Genomic DNA, 15,657 nt, shown 5'->3' with positions numbered 1-15,657 from the left:
ATTTCAAGATAGATTAATATTGTATGGACATACAGTCATTGGATTACAATGATTAAAGACTGAACTATCACTGCCAGGACAGATTAGTGTTCATGAACCTGATTTCTAATGAGAAATACAGATAGGGAATATTTTAGGAAAAAAAAGTGACTAATGATTTTAATTACAAAGTTCGGTACAGCTGACCCCAAACCACAATGATTAGTCATTTAATAAAAAGTTACTGATAAATAATATTTCTCTAGTTACCGATCGATAATAATGTATCGAGTGCATATGTGACTAAATGCCCTATACCTGCCCTATCATTCTCATAATCTTATTAAGGAACAAAGATATAAGAATATTCATAGTGTATTCAACATGCTACAATAGAAGCATATAGATATACAATCTCACAGAAGCGCAGACATATGGTGGCAGAGAGAGTACCCTAAATGTTTCCTAGAGAAAACCACATCAACAAGACATTATTCTATGTGAAACTGCGTAACTCCAAATAAAGTGAGGAAAAGTGTAGATTAGGTTCAAGTTGCTCAATGAATAATCACACTTATTTCTCCCGAGAGCCCAGTAAACATTGCTAGTCTACATTGCTTTTCAATCTTTGACCATAAAAAAGCACCTCAATTTAGAAAAGCACAATGGTTCCCACAAAGCGCTTAAGGAAATCAGAATCGATTCTACTTATATTGATTTTGGGGAAGATATGTGCTACAAACATGGAACAAAAGTTATGATGTTCAACAGTCCTAATGAGTGCGTTTATTCACAAGCGCAAAACAAGGAGATACAATCTTATTGAAATTTTAGTATCTCTGCTCGAATTAGCTGGGAAAAGACCAGCACCAAAGGCAAAGCAAATGATTTTTCTGCATTGTGCTTACAAATGATGCTCAATGAATGGAAGCTGAAAAGCCAGACATAAAGTTCGTGGAGAAAAAATTTAGGAAGGCAGATTGATGTGTAATCAATAGCTCCATCAATCTGCACCAGCATTCTTGGTAAAAACAAACAAACAAAACACCAAGACCAAAGCAAAGAATTTAAGAGTGGCAGGTTATAAACAGAAGGTAACATGGTCCAGGTCAGATAATTGAACCACAGTTATAATCAAGCTGATTTTTTTTTTTTTTTTAGTGCAATCATCATTCTATTACCAGAATAGATGATTATCAACCCAGTGTAAGTTTCATGTCTGAATTCTGAAACAAGGCCTCCTCCAGGGGAGGCAGAAGAATCTCTAGATCAAAGGCTCAGCATATCTAGGTCTTTCTTTCACCCCAAATGTTAACCTTGCGTAGTAGATTAACCTAGTGATCCCAATTATTTCTCCTATCATAAAATTGTATATCAATATTATTGACTTATAGTAGGTGGAGTATAATTTACTATATGAAGCCATGAGATTCGCTTAAACCAAAAGGATATTAAAAGACATGATGCAAGCTGAAGCTTGAAATATACATACATAACTAAGTTTTCTCTGTTATGATTTAGTGATCAGCCATCAAAAGGACATTCCCTAGGAATTGTTGTCTATTCAGTCTGAGCCCAAGGACAAAAATATATGGGGCTGGGTGCAATGGCTCATGCCTGTAATCCCTGAACTTTGGGAGGCCTAGGTGAGAGGAACACTTGAGACCAGGAGTTTGAGACCAGCCTGGGCAAAATGGCAAGACCCCATCTCTATTAAAAAAACAAAGAAAGAAACAAATACAGAACAGACCTAAACTGAACCTCTAGCCTTTAGCCACACCTAGCTAACCTGCAGTGTGAAGAAGAGATAGAGCTGCTCCCAATTTAGATCAGACAAAATGAGTGTGAGAATAAATATTCATTGTAGTTTGGAGTTGGTTCTTAACATTATTGTGGCTATAGCTGACTGATACACATACTCCTAGGTGTCAGTAATTGGTACGTTAATTATCTTCTCTTTTCAATCATGCCCCGGCCTTCTATTCTATCTCCAATAACCAGGTTTATCCTCTGCTATAGCCAATTTCCTTCCTAATCTGAATCTCTTTAGTTGGATATTTGCTAACACTTGTCACACTTTCCTGATATTCTGCCTAATTGAATCCTACTATCAACTTGTTTCCATATAGATAATTATCAACTGATTTATAAATAATACAAGAGAAATAACAATTATTAAAGTTATCATTTGTTAAGAAAGAGTTACAGGTCAGGCACATTTAAATGTGTTTTGTTTAACTTTCACAATAATACTGCAAGGCTGATTTTATAATTGTTATTTTCTGGGTTCAATTTATTTATTCTTTACTACTATTTTTATTCCAGGCTCTCAGCTCAGAAAAAGTAAGTAACCTGCCCAAGATATCCCAGACAGCTGTAAGAGATACCAGGATTCAAACCCAGATGATGCTATTCATGCTCTTCTATGTTACATTGTTTAAATTGAGAGCATGAAGTTTTCAAGTAGTAAAACAGATATTCATGTTACAATTGAATAATTTTCAAAGATAAGAATTGTCCATTACATAGATCTAAGGATTCCTTTTCTCACCTGGAAGACAGTGTAAACCATGTTATTTGGCAAGTAAGGCCAGAGGCAAGAGGGTTGGATAAGGTACAATTCTCATAAAAAATGTTATTAATTGAATATATTCTAAGAAAAAATCAATAGTAAGGTTTTAGAGTTTGTACTTTTTTCTGCCTGGGAAACTGCCTAGAAACATTAGCATCATGTAACATTTGAGTGCTCGGACTCTGGGACCATATGGGAGAAGGTCCCCGACCCCCCTCCCCAACCCAGACCAGTCTGTGGCCTGTTAGGAACACAGCAGCACAGCAGGAGATGAGTGGCAGGCAAGTGAGCATTACTGCCTGAGCTCCGCCTCCTGTCAGCTCAGCGGTGGCATGAGATTCTCACAGGAGCGTGAACCCTGTTGTGAACTGTGCATGCCAGGGATCTAGGTTGCATGCTCCTGAGGAGACTCTAATGCCTGATGGAACAGTTTCATTCCAAAACCACCCCAAACCTGTCCATGGGGGAAAAAAAAATGTTTTCCATGAAACCAGTCCTTGGTGGCAAAAAGGCTGGGGACCGCCGAGAGAGAACTGAGTTCAAATTCTATGTCTAACTTTTCCTAGTTGAGTGCTCTAGATAAGTTACTGCTTTCTTGACACCTTAGTTTTCTCATCTGTAAAATTGGTCTAAGAGAAGTAATAACTTCATAGAGTTGTTGAGGGAGTTAGATGAAAAGTGTCTTGTAATTTAGCACAGTAAGCAGAACAGGTATATTGTAGTCATCTGAAAACATATGCACTGAACTTCTACAGCATCATTGAAAACAGGGGTCGCTCTTTTCTAAAGGATATTGGCCCTTTCGAAGGGCAGAGAAAGGCAGGGACACGTGCACAAAGATGGGGAGAAAGTAAGGGGAGGAGCAAAAAATTTAAATTGTTTTGATAGAGTGTGTTGAAAAATGTAAACCAAGGCGTGATAGAGACATGTGGACAAGTGAATATATGTTTGAGGGGGTATAGTGGTTGAAGGTTTTTGAAAGATATGACTATGGGTTACATTTCACATGAGCAACTGAATGCTATTATAGTCAGTGGGACTAAGGAAGGACTTTGTTTAAAGGTGGCTGGAAGCAATTTAAAATGCAGCAACTTCCACTTTGTGCTAGCAAGATTAATCCATGTTTTGAGCTGCTGTTTTCACCTCTTCATTGTTTATCAGGTTTGAGTCTAATTGGACTTGATTGGAATCATGGGAAGCCACTAATTAAAATGATTAACAATATCAATAACGGCAAAGAGAATAGAAAAGAAAGCCTCTTATTTTTAATGGGCAGAACACCGATTCTTGGTGGCTGAATGAATAGAAGTTAATTAAGGACTGACACTGGATAACACATTTCTGAAATGTCTATTTTCATGCTTTTAATAAAGGCACATTTTCTAGAAGAATAGGAGCTAAACCAAAATTATAAATACAGACAAGGTTTTTTTTTTTTTCTCCTCCACTGATTGAATTAAAGCCAATTCTTAACCGCGGAATGTTTGCAGGCACCTTGTTATCAACGCCGTCTTCTACTGGATACTGTGCTTAACACTGGTTTTATTTCAGCTTTGCCACTGACCTTTAAATTGCTTTAATCTGCTTTTATTTACAAATGCGGTTTCTGCAAATGCACGTTGGATAGAACAGATTTGAGACACACTAACAGGACACAATCCAGGCTCAAGCAGGGAAGGAAAGGGCGAGCTCCCAGATCATCTTCTTACTATTCTATTTGACAATGTCAGGGTGCCATATTTCCAGAACACAAGGGAAGCCATTTAGACAGCACATTTCTTTACTTAAAATGTTCACTCTCTGGCTAAAAGGGGGTTCATCATGTTGTTCCTGATGTCTAACCCAAGTTCTGCCTTGAAGTAGATAAGCTCAATGTCAAGAAAATCATGTGTTTGCATTTGGATAGTCTTACTGGCTGCTGAGACTGATATGTACCTAGTCAGAGCCTGGGAAATACCTGAGCCTTTCTTTCCTGCCTACTAAAAGTTAATCCAGAAGGACTCTGAATGAAGGCACAGGAATGCCTGATGAAGTTACTTAGGTTCTAGAAACCTGAGGTTGCCTTATACTTTGCTTACTACAGCTTTACTCTTTTTTTGGACATTTATATCCTATTATGATTTAACTTCTGAATTATTTCTCTCCCTTGGTGTAAGGATAACTAACACTTGCACAGAACACCATTGTTTCTAAAATGCATTCACAAAATCACTATACATTCCCTTCTCACCGTATCTCCTCCATCCAGGTAAAGCGATGGAGTGACACTGTTTAGAAAACCAGTTCTGGAATTCCGTGAACTAAATTCAAAGACTATCTCTGCACTTTCTATCTATGTAACTTTGAGCAAGTTATTTACTCTCTCTATACCTCATGTCCATTCCTGTAAAATAGGAATAAATATATTATGGACCTACTGAGATCACCATGAAGGTTCTAAAGAGAGTTCTTATAAAGGTGATTAGAATATTGCCTGGCCCAGATCAATTATCCGATAAATGTCGGCTAGTTTACTACTTGAATTATTATCACTATTCTGTGAGTTCTTTCAGGACATGGTAGTAGAGCACATTTATCTTTGAATTCCCCTATGCCTAACACAGTGCCTGGCAGATAGCAGGTGCTTAACGAACAACTGTGCCATTGTTTTGCAAACCAACAAGTCCATATTCTAACACCTTCAATCCTTCAGATGGAGCCAGGATAGGAAAACACATCTTCTTTTTTTTTTTTTTTTGGCTCTCTTTTTAAAAATTTTTTTATTATACTTTAAGTTCTAGGGTACATGTGCACAACGTGCAGTTTTGTTACATATGTATACATGTGCCATGTTGGTATGCTGCGCCCATTAACTCGTCATTTACATTAGGTATATATTCTATTGCTATCCCTCCCCTCTCCCCCCACCCCACAACAGGCCCCAGTGTGTGATGTTCCCCTTCCTGTGTCCAAGTGTTCTCATTGTTCAATTCCCACCTATGAGGAAAACACAGTTTCTTATTCAAGTGCAATGCTTTTCCTGCCCCAGCTATATCCCATCAAGGTGGTAACTTATTTATTTTGCCTCACACTGGGAATACTCCTTCCATACTTGCTGAATTGAATTTTCTCTTTCGAATGCTGTCTTCTGGTGTGGCAAGAAAAAAAAGCAGAAGATAATTGGTTGTTTCACTATGCCTCTCTCGCTACATTGTTTCTCAGGTCCCCTATTTTTTTTTTTCTTTTAAAAAAATATGTATCTGTATTCCCTTAGCGCAACTGTTTTCAACAACAATAACAACAAAAATTTTCAAAGCAAGACATACTTTCTTCGAATAAAATCATTTCCAGAAGCCAATTTTTATAACAAATAAAAAGCAGTTCCTGGATATCTCTAGGGATTCCCAAAAGCAAGACTCACGGAGCCTTGAACTCGCCATGCAGCTGTTCTTCCTCCGTTTCCCATTCCCCTCTCTTAAGCCCCCGAGGCAGTTTTGTTGCACCTTTAAGGTTTCAGCGAACACCATTTTAGATCCACTGTCTCAGGCCCAGCAATTTTGGATGCTCCTAGGGGCAACTTTCATTTACCGAACTTCTTTCTGTTAGTGGAACTGCTTCCAGTTTTCAAAGAGAGTAAATTGAAATATACAAATGCAGTATTAAGGATCTTCCAAAGTGGCTTAACTAAATACGCAGTGATAGCCTTCCTAAGCCAGATAGTAAAGAAACCTTAGCACCTTTGTAACAAAATAAAAGGGCTGATAAATCTCTTACTTTTAATATTGTTTTAATTAAAGCTGCAGTGGCTAAAGTGATTAGTCAACATGAAGTCAATGGAACTTAAAGTTTTATGTCTTTTTATTTTACAAATTGTGTGTGTGTGTGTGTGTGTGTGTGTATTTGGTTTCTGATCTGAAGGAGAATACTGATTTAACTTTCATGCTCTTGTTATTTTAGTTCATACATGTTAACTCCGTTTTCCAGCAATAAGTTCCCTGAGTCTTGTTATGATCATAAAACATTTTGCTTTTGAATCATTAGTTGGTGTGCCTTGCCAAATATTTTCAAATCGTGTGTTCATTTAAAGGCAAAGTTTCTGTCTTATAAATCTCCCTAGCTCTTCAAGACAACCTGCTTATAACTGTTTACACACACCTCAAAGTTCAAATGAGGCCCAGGAAAGAGATATGAGAAGGCCATTTTGGTGGTGGGGAAGGTAATATTTCTTTACTAGAGCTAAGGATTCTTAATGCAATTTTTAAGCAATCTGCTGCTGTTTCATAAATGTATATAAAGTTAGTGAGCTATGCAATATGTATAGAGATATGTGATCTTTTTAAAACTTAAGCCAAGACAGTGAATTTTGTCATTTTAATAGAAGTCTAGAATAAGAAATACATATTACTATAACAGTTTCTTTCCTATGGGAATATATGATTCAAATATGTCTTTTATTTAGGGATCTTTTTCTAGAAGAGCCAGCTGTTATGAATGTGAGCGAGATGGTCTATGCACAATTATGTTTGCCAATATTGTACACTGAAAATAATCAGAAGGGAATTTTCATATGAAATCCAGATGGTCATATGAAAAAAGGTAATAATAAACTATTAACAGAATACCAGATATTTAAACTAATGTGGACTTGTAAGTAAAATGAATTCAAATTGAAGTTCATTTACATAATCATTTTATTTATTATAGATAATTAACATTATTATACTAATTTAAATGTTCATTTGAGGTTATAATTTAGGCAACATTGCTTTAAAAAAACAATTTCAGGAGAATTTCAGGGGGTACAGCCAAGTTATGTTAACAAATACTGGAAATCATTAAAAAGTAGAGAAAGGGCCAGGCGTGGTGGCTCACGCCTGTAATCCCAGCACTTTGGGAGGCCGAGGTGGGCGGATCACAAGATCAGCAGATCGAGACCATCCTGGCTAACACAGTGAAACCCCATTTCTACTAAAAATACAAAAAATTAGCCGGGCGCGGTGGCGGGTGCCTGTAGTCCCAGCTACTCCAGAGGCTGAGGCAGGAGAATGGCGTGAACCTGGGAGGCGGAGCTTGCAGTGAGCCGAGATAGCGCCACTGCACTCCAGCCTGGGTGACAGAGCGAGACTCCGTCTCAAAAAAAAAAAAAAAGAAAAAGAAAAAAAGAAAAAGAAAAAGGTAGAGAAAGAAGCCAACAAGAGGGAAGTCCTTTTCTGGCCATGACCTGCACCTGCCTATATCTCTCCTATCACGTGGGAATGTAGATGGCTTTTTCAAGGCTATGTTTATGAATATCGCCATTAAATATTTATCCTGTATATCCGCATTAGTAAATACCCTCCCAACTTCTAGTGGAATCTTAAACAGAGTTAAGTCTCACAATAAATGAAACTCGAGGTATGGAAACTCTTCTGTATAATTCACTGATAGTTTCAAATATGAGTGGCTGACTAACACAACAAACCCCCTTCCCAACCTCTCCTCCTTGCCAATCTCTACTACAGACACTGTGAAATGTACACATCTTCCCAGACTCCCTTGCAAGTTAGGATGATCATGTGATACATTCCTGGCCAATGGGAGGTAAAGAGGAGTCTGCTAATGGCTGATAAAGGCAGTGCCTCTGATCAACGGGACTGACATGGTCAGAGCTAACACATCCTTTCTCCCTTCTTCTTGCTTGGAGTATGGATGTTATGCCTAGAAGTGAGGCAGCCATCTTATGACTGAAAGATGCTCACAATAGATACCAAACAATGGCTCTAATGTGGTTGATCCATAAAACTGAAATAATGTTATTACCTTCCTTCAAATTTCTTGATACAGGAGGAACTTAAGGCCTGTTTAAGTCAGTGCTGGTTTGCTTTTCTACTACAGAGGAAGCACATATCAGTAGATCTGTTGACAAGCTATCTATTCATAGTCCATCTACTCCACTTTATAAGCAAATATCTGTGAATACTTCTAACTCTCACCTACCTTACCTTAGAGATCACAATCCAAGCTCAGGCTCCTCAAACGCTCAGGTTTCAAAACCCAGTGAACTTGCTTATTCTCTGACCCAATCACAAAGGAAAATGAAAGCATTAAATTCAGAACCCTAACCAAAACAATTAGGGTGAGAAAAATGGAAACTTTCAAATTCACTAGTATCCAACTTAACATTGTTGCAATATCATTAATAGTATGAGCCATACAAATGTATGTATAAGTAATCCATTTGGACTATACATTTCAAATTGTCAAGTGAGTATATTGGTGAGTATAACCTTTACATGTGTTCACTATAATGAAAATAACCTTCTCTTAGGTAACCTACTACATAGAAGTACAGATTAATACTCCTAATGCAGAAACCATTTCAGGAAATATCAGAAGCTATCAATTGTCAGCTAATTGAAAGATTGTTTTTCTAAGTGAACAGCTATACAATTCTGACTGTTCAAATCACTATAATCATTTTATTTGCCTTATTCTCTAGAGGAACCTTAAACAAACCCTGCAGTGATTGCTTTGTTATTTCAAATCTGCCTAGTAATTTTCCAGTGTATTAAAAGACATTCAGTGTCGACACTGCTAGGAAAAAAATTGGGCGTCTGCCGGATGGAACTGTTCATTTTCAGTCAACATAATTACTCTGTATTAACACATCTGCTATTTAAACAATATCACACTTTTTTGCTAATAATTAACTTGATGGGATCGTACATCTCTATTCGACTTGAATAAATATCAGAATCATTTTTATATTGTTAAAATAGTGCCAAGCCAAATGAAATGATTGGGCTTGAGCTGTTTAGTGCCAGTCACATACCTCAATTGCATGACCTCCTTTAACAAAGCAAAACAAATCAAAACAAACCAGCCTAACTCCTAGAGTATATAGCAATTTATGTAATACCTGGAAAAAGAAAATTAATAAATATAAAATATTTTTTCCAAGACCTTGAAGGCTGTTTTATATTATGAAATGTGCAGTCAGTACCAAAGGCTGTCAAAATCATCTTCCTTGTCCACAGTTCCGATCACATTCTTCCTTTCTCAAACCTCCAGGGCTGCCTGTCACCTTCTACATCAAATTTAAATTATTCTCACTGCTTCAGGGTCTTCTGTCTGCCCTTGTTTACAACACCTTTCTTAATTTCCCTTTCCCCATTGTTCACTCACAAGAGTCCTAATTCGTAGGACTTTCACACTGCAATGTAATTGATTAGAAGAAGGGATGATGCATCAAAAGTCAAAAAGCACAGAATTAGGCAAATTATATTACCCTTATTAATTGTTTTTTTCTCCTCCCATGGGAAAAAATCAAGAACTACTAACATATTTTTCCTACTATGTCTTTGTGTTGTAACCACTCATCCTCCTATGATTACTTTCAAATCTACTGCACATTCCTCTTCATTTCAAATAATTTGTCAGATATACTAAACAGGATTTTGTCATTTTAATACAAGTCTAGAATAAGAAATACATATTACTGTAACAATTTCTTTCCTGTGGGAACATATGACTCAAATATGCCTTTTATTTAGGGATCTTTTGTAAATTGTAAAGTAGATTTGGGGCTTTGCAGAAAGATTTAATATTTATTGACCCTCTAATATACTTACAACATTACTCCATTATTTCATTTAAGAAATAGCCACCAAATATCATCTACAGAAAAAGACAAGATACTCAAGACTGGTCCTACTTTTCACTGTTAAATTATTTATATTGATTTTTGTTTTGTGTTGTGTTGTACTGTTTCTTTGCTTTTAGTTGTCAAAATTTATTCTCCTTTTGTATTGTTGCTGAGATCAAGAAGTTGTACTCTTCACTACTGTCTTCACCTCCAGAACCTGCCAGTGAAAGCTTATGACTGACAAATTGAGTTAGAGGGTACCACAGACATCCTCCTCTCCCAGGCTTGCAGAGATCCCCAGGAGGAAAAAATAAGTGAGACTCTTAATAATTTTTCCCTCCTGGCACTTGTGGTTCATCATGTTACCAATCTTCAGTGCCAAAAGCCCTGACTGATTTTATCCACTGGGGTAATCAAATTCAATTATGATTCAAGTAAAGGGCAAAGACCTTTAGTCTATACCCTATGACTTTCCGTAGTTATTTTTGTTGTGTCCAGTTCATCTCCTCGTATTCTCCCTTGAATTTGTCTAGTCAGAAATCACTGTTAGCTAGGTTGATAATGATTGCTGCATTGCTAAATACAAGAGATGATGTTAGTCCATCTGTTACTTGGTACTTCAGGAACATTTGATCCAGTTGACCACTCTCTTCTCTTACAATTTGTCGCTTCCTTAGCTCTTAGCACACAATTTCCTAATTTTCTACCATTCTCACTGATGGCTTTCCATATCCCTTTGCTGGTTCTTTGTACTTTTCTCCACCTCTCAACACTAGAGTGCCTCAGGGTTCAGCTCACGTACCCCATTCTTCTTCTATGATTACTTATTATCATGATGACCTCATCCAGTCTCATCATTTTAAATATCTCTATGCTAACATCTCCCAAGTTCACCTCTATGTTATGGACAGCTAAGGTTCATAGTCAACTGTTCTTAAATACATAATAGTTCCCTAAAACTTAACATGACCACAAACAAACTCTTAAGGATTCATCTGTATCACTTCCATTTGATCTTTTCAATCTCAGTTAATGCTAAATTCCTTCTTTCAGTTTCTTTTCACATTGCTTAGGCCACATTTTCTTCTTTATCTCTCACAACTCATATCCAATTTGTCACAAAAGCACGTGTTATCACTACAACAAAACTTACCAACATCTGAACATTTCTCATCCTTCCCAGCTCTACCTAATCCAAATCCCACTCTCTCTAATCTGTATCATTGAAATAATCTTCCAACTGACCTGTTCCCAGCTCAAGCCTAGTGAAGTCAGTCATTACTATTTTCTATGCAGAACTTCCACTAGCTTCTCATCACTCTCAAATAAAAGCCAATGATCAGGCCGGGCGCGGTGGCTCAAGCCTGTAATCCCAGCACTTTGGGAGGCCGAGACGGGCGGATCACGAGGTCAGGAGATCGAGACCATCCCAACATGGGCTAACATGGTGAAACCCCGTCTCCACTAAAAAATACAAAAAACTAGCCGGGCGAGGTGGCGGGCGCCTGTAGTCCCAGCTACTCGGGAGGCTGAGGCAGGAGAATGGCGTGAACCTGGGAGGCGGAGCTTGCAGTGAGCTGAGATTCAGCCACTGCACTCCAGCCTGGGCGACAGAGCGAGACTCCGTCTCAAAAAAAAAAAAAGCCAATGATCTTGCATGGCCTGAAGGTCCTGATACGCCTATCCCTCCCTCTGTGTGAATATACTTCTCCCAGATAACTGCATGGTTTGCTCCTTCACTCCATACTGCTGTAGAATATGTTAGTATAATGGGTAATTCTATGTTTCAACATGTCTAGGCAATGTCTTCACAGCCTAGACATTGTTGTGAAGGTATTTTTTAAATTTGACTAATATTTAAATAAGTAGACTTTGAATAAAGCAGATAATGTGGGTTGGCGTAACCCAATCAGTTGAATGCCTTAAGAGTAATGACAAAGGTTTTCTGCAGAAGGAATTCTCCTCAAGCCTGCAACCTAGAAACCTTGCCTGAGTTTGCATCCTGATGCTCTACAGAATTTGGACTCAAGACTGAACATCAACCAGGCTCTTGTAACCCCACCACTCTGGGAGCCTGAGGTAGGAGGATTGCTTGAGCCCAGGAGTTCAGGACCAGCCTGGGCAACATAGTGAGACCCCACCTCCACACATACACACAAGATTAGCTGGGCATATCATTTGTGCCTGTAGTTCCAGCCACGTGGGAGGCTGAGGTAGGAGGTTTGCTTAAGACTGGAAGGTCGAAGCTGCAGTGAGTCATTACATCACTGTACTTGAGCCTGGATGACAGAGTGAGACCTTGTCTTAAAAAGAAAAAGAGACTGAACATCAACTGTTATTTGAATTTCTAGCCTGTTGGCCTGCCCTACAAGTTTTATACTTGCCATAGACATATTAGCCAATTCTTTAAAATACATCTGTCTCTGACTCTCTCTCATATCTGTATCTACATCCATATCTTTATCTTTCTCTATCTTTATCAGAAAGGTAGAAGGAGATTTGATAATTGAAAGAGTAGGCCATGTGAAGGTGGAGCAGGAAGAGACTTGAAGATGCCGGCCATTAAGATTGGAGTGATGAGGCCACAAGAAAAGAAATGCCAGCAGCCACCCAGAAGCTAGAAAAGGCAAGAAAAAATTCTCTCCCAGGCCTGCAGAGGAAGTGCAACCTGCTGACAACTTGATCTTGGCCTAGCAGTGTTGATTTCAGGCATCTGGACTCCAGAATTGTGAGAGGATAAATTTATGTTGTTTTAAGTAACTAAGTATATGCTAATTTATCATAGCAGCCACAGGAAACTAATACAGTAGTGACTTCCTTATCTGCAGGGGATACATTCCAAGCCCGCTAGTGGATGCCTGAACCACAGATAGTAGTAAATCCTATATGTACAATGTTTTATTCCTATGCATACATGCCTATGATAAAGTTTAATTTATAATTTAGGTACATAAGATATTAACACCAATAATTGATAAAGTAGAATAATGATAATAATACATTGTAATCAAATTTATGTTAATGTGATCTTGCTCTTTCTCTCAAAATATCTTATTATATTGTATTCACTTTTTTTTCTTGTGATCTGTTGACCTGGTTGAACTGAGAGCTACTAAGTGACTAACAGGCAGGTAGCTATACAGCGTGGATACCTTTAACAAAGGAATGATTCACATCGCAGGCAGGATGGAGTGGGATTGTACAAGATTTCATTATGCTACTAAGAATGGCAAGCAACTTTATACTTACAAATTGGTTATTTTTAGAATTTTCCATGTAATATTTTGGAACGGGTTGACCATGGGTAATTGAAACTGAGAAAAATGAATAAGGGGAACTACTGTAGGTATTTTGATACTGTTTTGGGAAGCAGGATGCGGCTATAACAAATAGCTAAAAATGAGGAAGTAGCTTTGGAATTTAGAGATTGTTGGAGGCTGGAAGCATTTTGAGAAGCATGAAAGAAAAAGTCTAGATTACTTACAATAGATTTTTGGTAGAAATATAAGTGCTAAGGATTCTGCCAGTAAGGGATGAGAGGAAGTGAGCTGTACAATAGAGAAAGGTTCTAGCTTCTTACAGAATATCTATGTATCGTCATAAGCAGATTGTTGGTAGAAATATGAAAGTTAAAGCCTTTTTATAAGGGCTCAAAAGGAAATGAGGAACATGTTACTGGAAACCGGAGGAAAGGCAATCCACGTTACACACTGTCAGATAAATGAGCTTAATTGTGCCCTTCATAATTGGAAAGCAGAACTTATAAACTATAAACTTAGATATTTAGCCGAGAATATCTCTAAGCAAATTGTTGAATATATGGCCTGATTTCTTCTCATGGCTTATAGTAAAATGAGAGAAGAAAGAAATAAGTTGAGGAAGAAACTGTTAAGCAGAAAGAAAGCAAGAGTGGATGATTCAGGAAATTCTCAGCCTACCCAGTATACAAAAAAATGCTAAAAGTATGAGATTCAGTATCAGAAAACTGTGCTCTGGACAGAAGGCCAAGGGTCTGGAGGGGCATCCTTTTTACTGCTGCTGAAGAGATTAGACATATAGCTGAGGGAGCCACTCAAATGTCTCTGCATAAGTCAGAAATAGAGAGGCAGTTATCCAGGAAAGATCTGGGGAGAACCCTCTTGTTTGATGATGTAAATCCTCCTGACATATATAGGAGGTCCATCAAGTTTTTGAGAATATTATACCATTAGAAACATTGCCAGCCTAGACTGAAAGGGAGAGAGACAAGGCAAAAAGAAAGAAGGCTATTGGACTTTCAAAATTCTACAGGCAGGAAACAGGCTGAAATGACTACTCAGCTGCTAACATTTTCTATTCTTCAAAAAAGAAGAAAAATGGCAGTGGGCTTTGTGGTGTGGCAGGCCTAGCAGTCAGGGGCCCGGTTCCAGAAGGTGCTGGTGTCAGCCCAAAGAGCAGAGGCAGGGGCTGAAAGGGCAGAACCTTGAGCCACAGAGGGTTATTCCCAGACCTTACAAACTCATGGAGCTTACTTGGTTGAATTTTAAAATTGCTTGTGACTCTTCTTTAACTCCTATTTTTTTCTCTTTTAAAATAGGAATGCCTATAGCCATTATCTTATGCCTACAACCATGATCCTATGCTGGTCCCACCATTTGTATGTTGGTAACATGTTTTCTAGTCTCACAGTTCCAGAGATAGAAAAGAATTTTGCCTCAAGAGGGATCATATTTAGAGTCTCACCCATACCTAATTTAGATAATTAGATAATAAGATTTAGGACTTTGGAGCTGATGATATTATAGTAATTTGTTTTAGCAGCCACAGAAAACTAATGCAGTGAGAAGCACTTTTTAAAAAATTGCAACACTCACTCACGCTTTCTATATCCTCCCTTTATTTTTTCCACATGTCTCCATATCACATATATTTAAATTGCTTTAAGAATAAGAAAACATATACATATATATACTACTTTTTACTCTTTTCAAAGTGATTTGTCTCCCTCACCATTATAATATAAACTCCATAACTGCAGCATTTTTTTTATCTGTTTGTTTTTCACTGCTGTATCCCTAGTGCCGTGAATAGTGGTACTGGTACATAAGAGGTACTCACAAATGTTTTAGAGTGATCAAATAAAAATTTTCCTTCCGTGTATCCTCATAGAATTTGTGCATCCCTCCATCTATATTCCATGCATGCATCCATCCACCTACCCACCTTCCATCTCTGTAAAAATCCATCTACCCTCTTATATGTCTATTTAATAACAAACATTCTTTTACATATTAGCCCCAGGATCTGTGCAAGAAATTCAACGGTAAGTAAGACTTAGAACAAGCCTGCAGAGTTCTTTCCTCTTGATTGGGAAAACAGTAGTTGAACTATTAAAACACAATTCCATAATTATTACTAGTGGGGAAACAAAGGATGCCAGGGAAGAAAATTAGAATAATACCTAATCTAGATGAGAAAGTCTTCAGAAAATACTTTCTCATTATACAAACCTGGAGTATCATCT

The 15,657-nt window shown here is 37.8% G+C and overlaps 1 protein-coding gene across 4 annotated transcripts in view; it reads right to left on the bottom strand.

The window, feature by feature from the left end:
• The window catches only part of KCNIP4 (potassium voltage-gated channel interacting protein 4), a 1,168,224-nt gene that overhangs the window by 645,339 nt on the left and 507,228 nt on the right, over positions 1 to 15,657 (bottom strand). The window lies entirely within an intron of this gene.

The sequence above is a fragment of the Papio anubis genome, chromosome 3 (assembly GCF_008728515.1).
Source record: "Papio anubis isolate 15944 chromosome 3, Panubis1.0, whole genome shotgun sequence".
NCBI lineage: Eukaryota > Metazoa > Chordata > Mammalia > Primates > Cercopithecidae > Papio > Papio anubis.
This window is presented reverse-complemented; position numbering and strand designations above follow the sequence as displayed.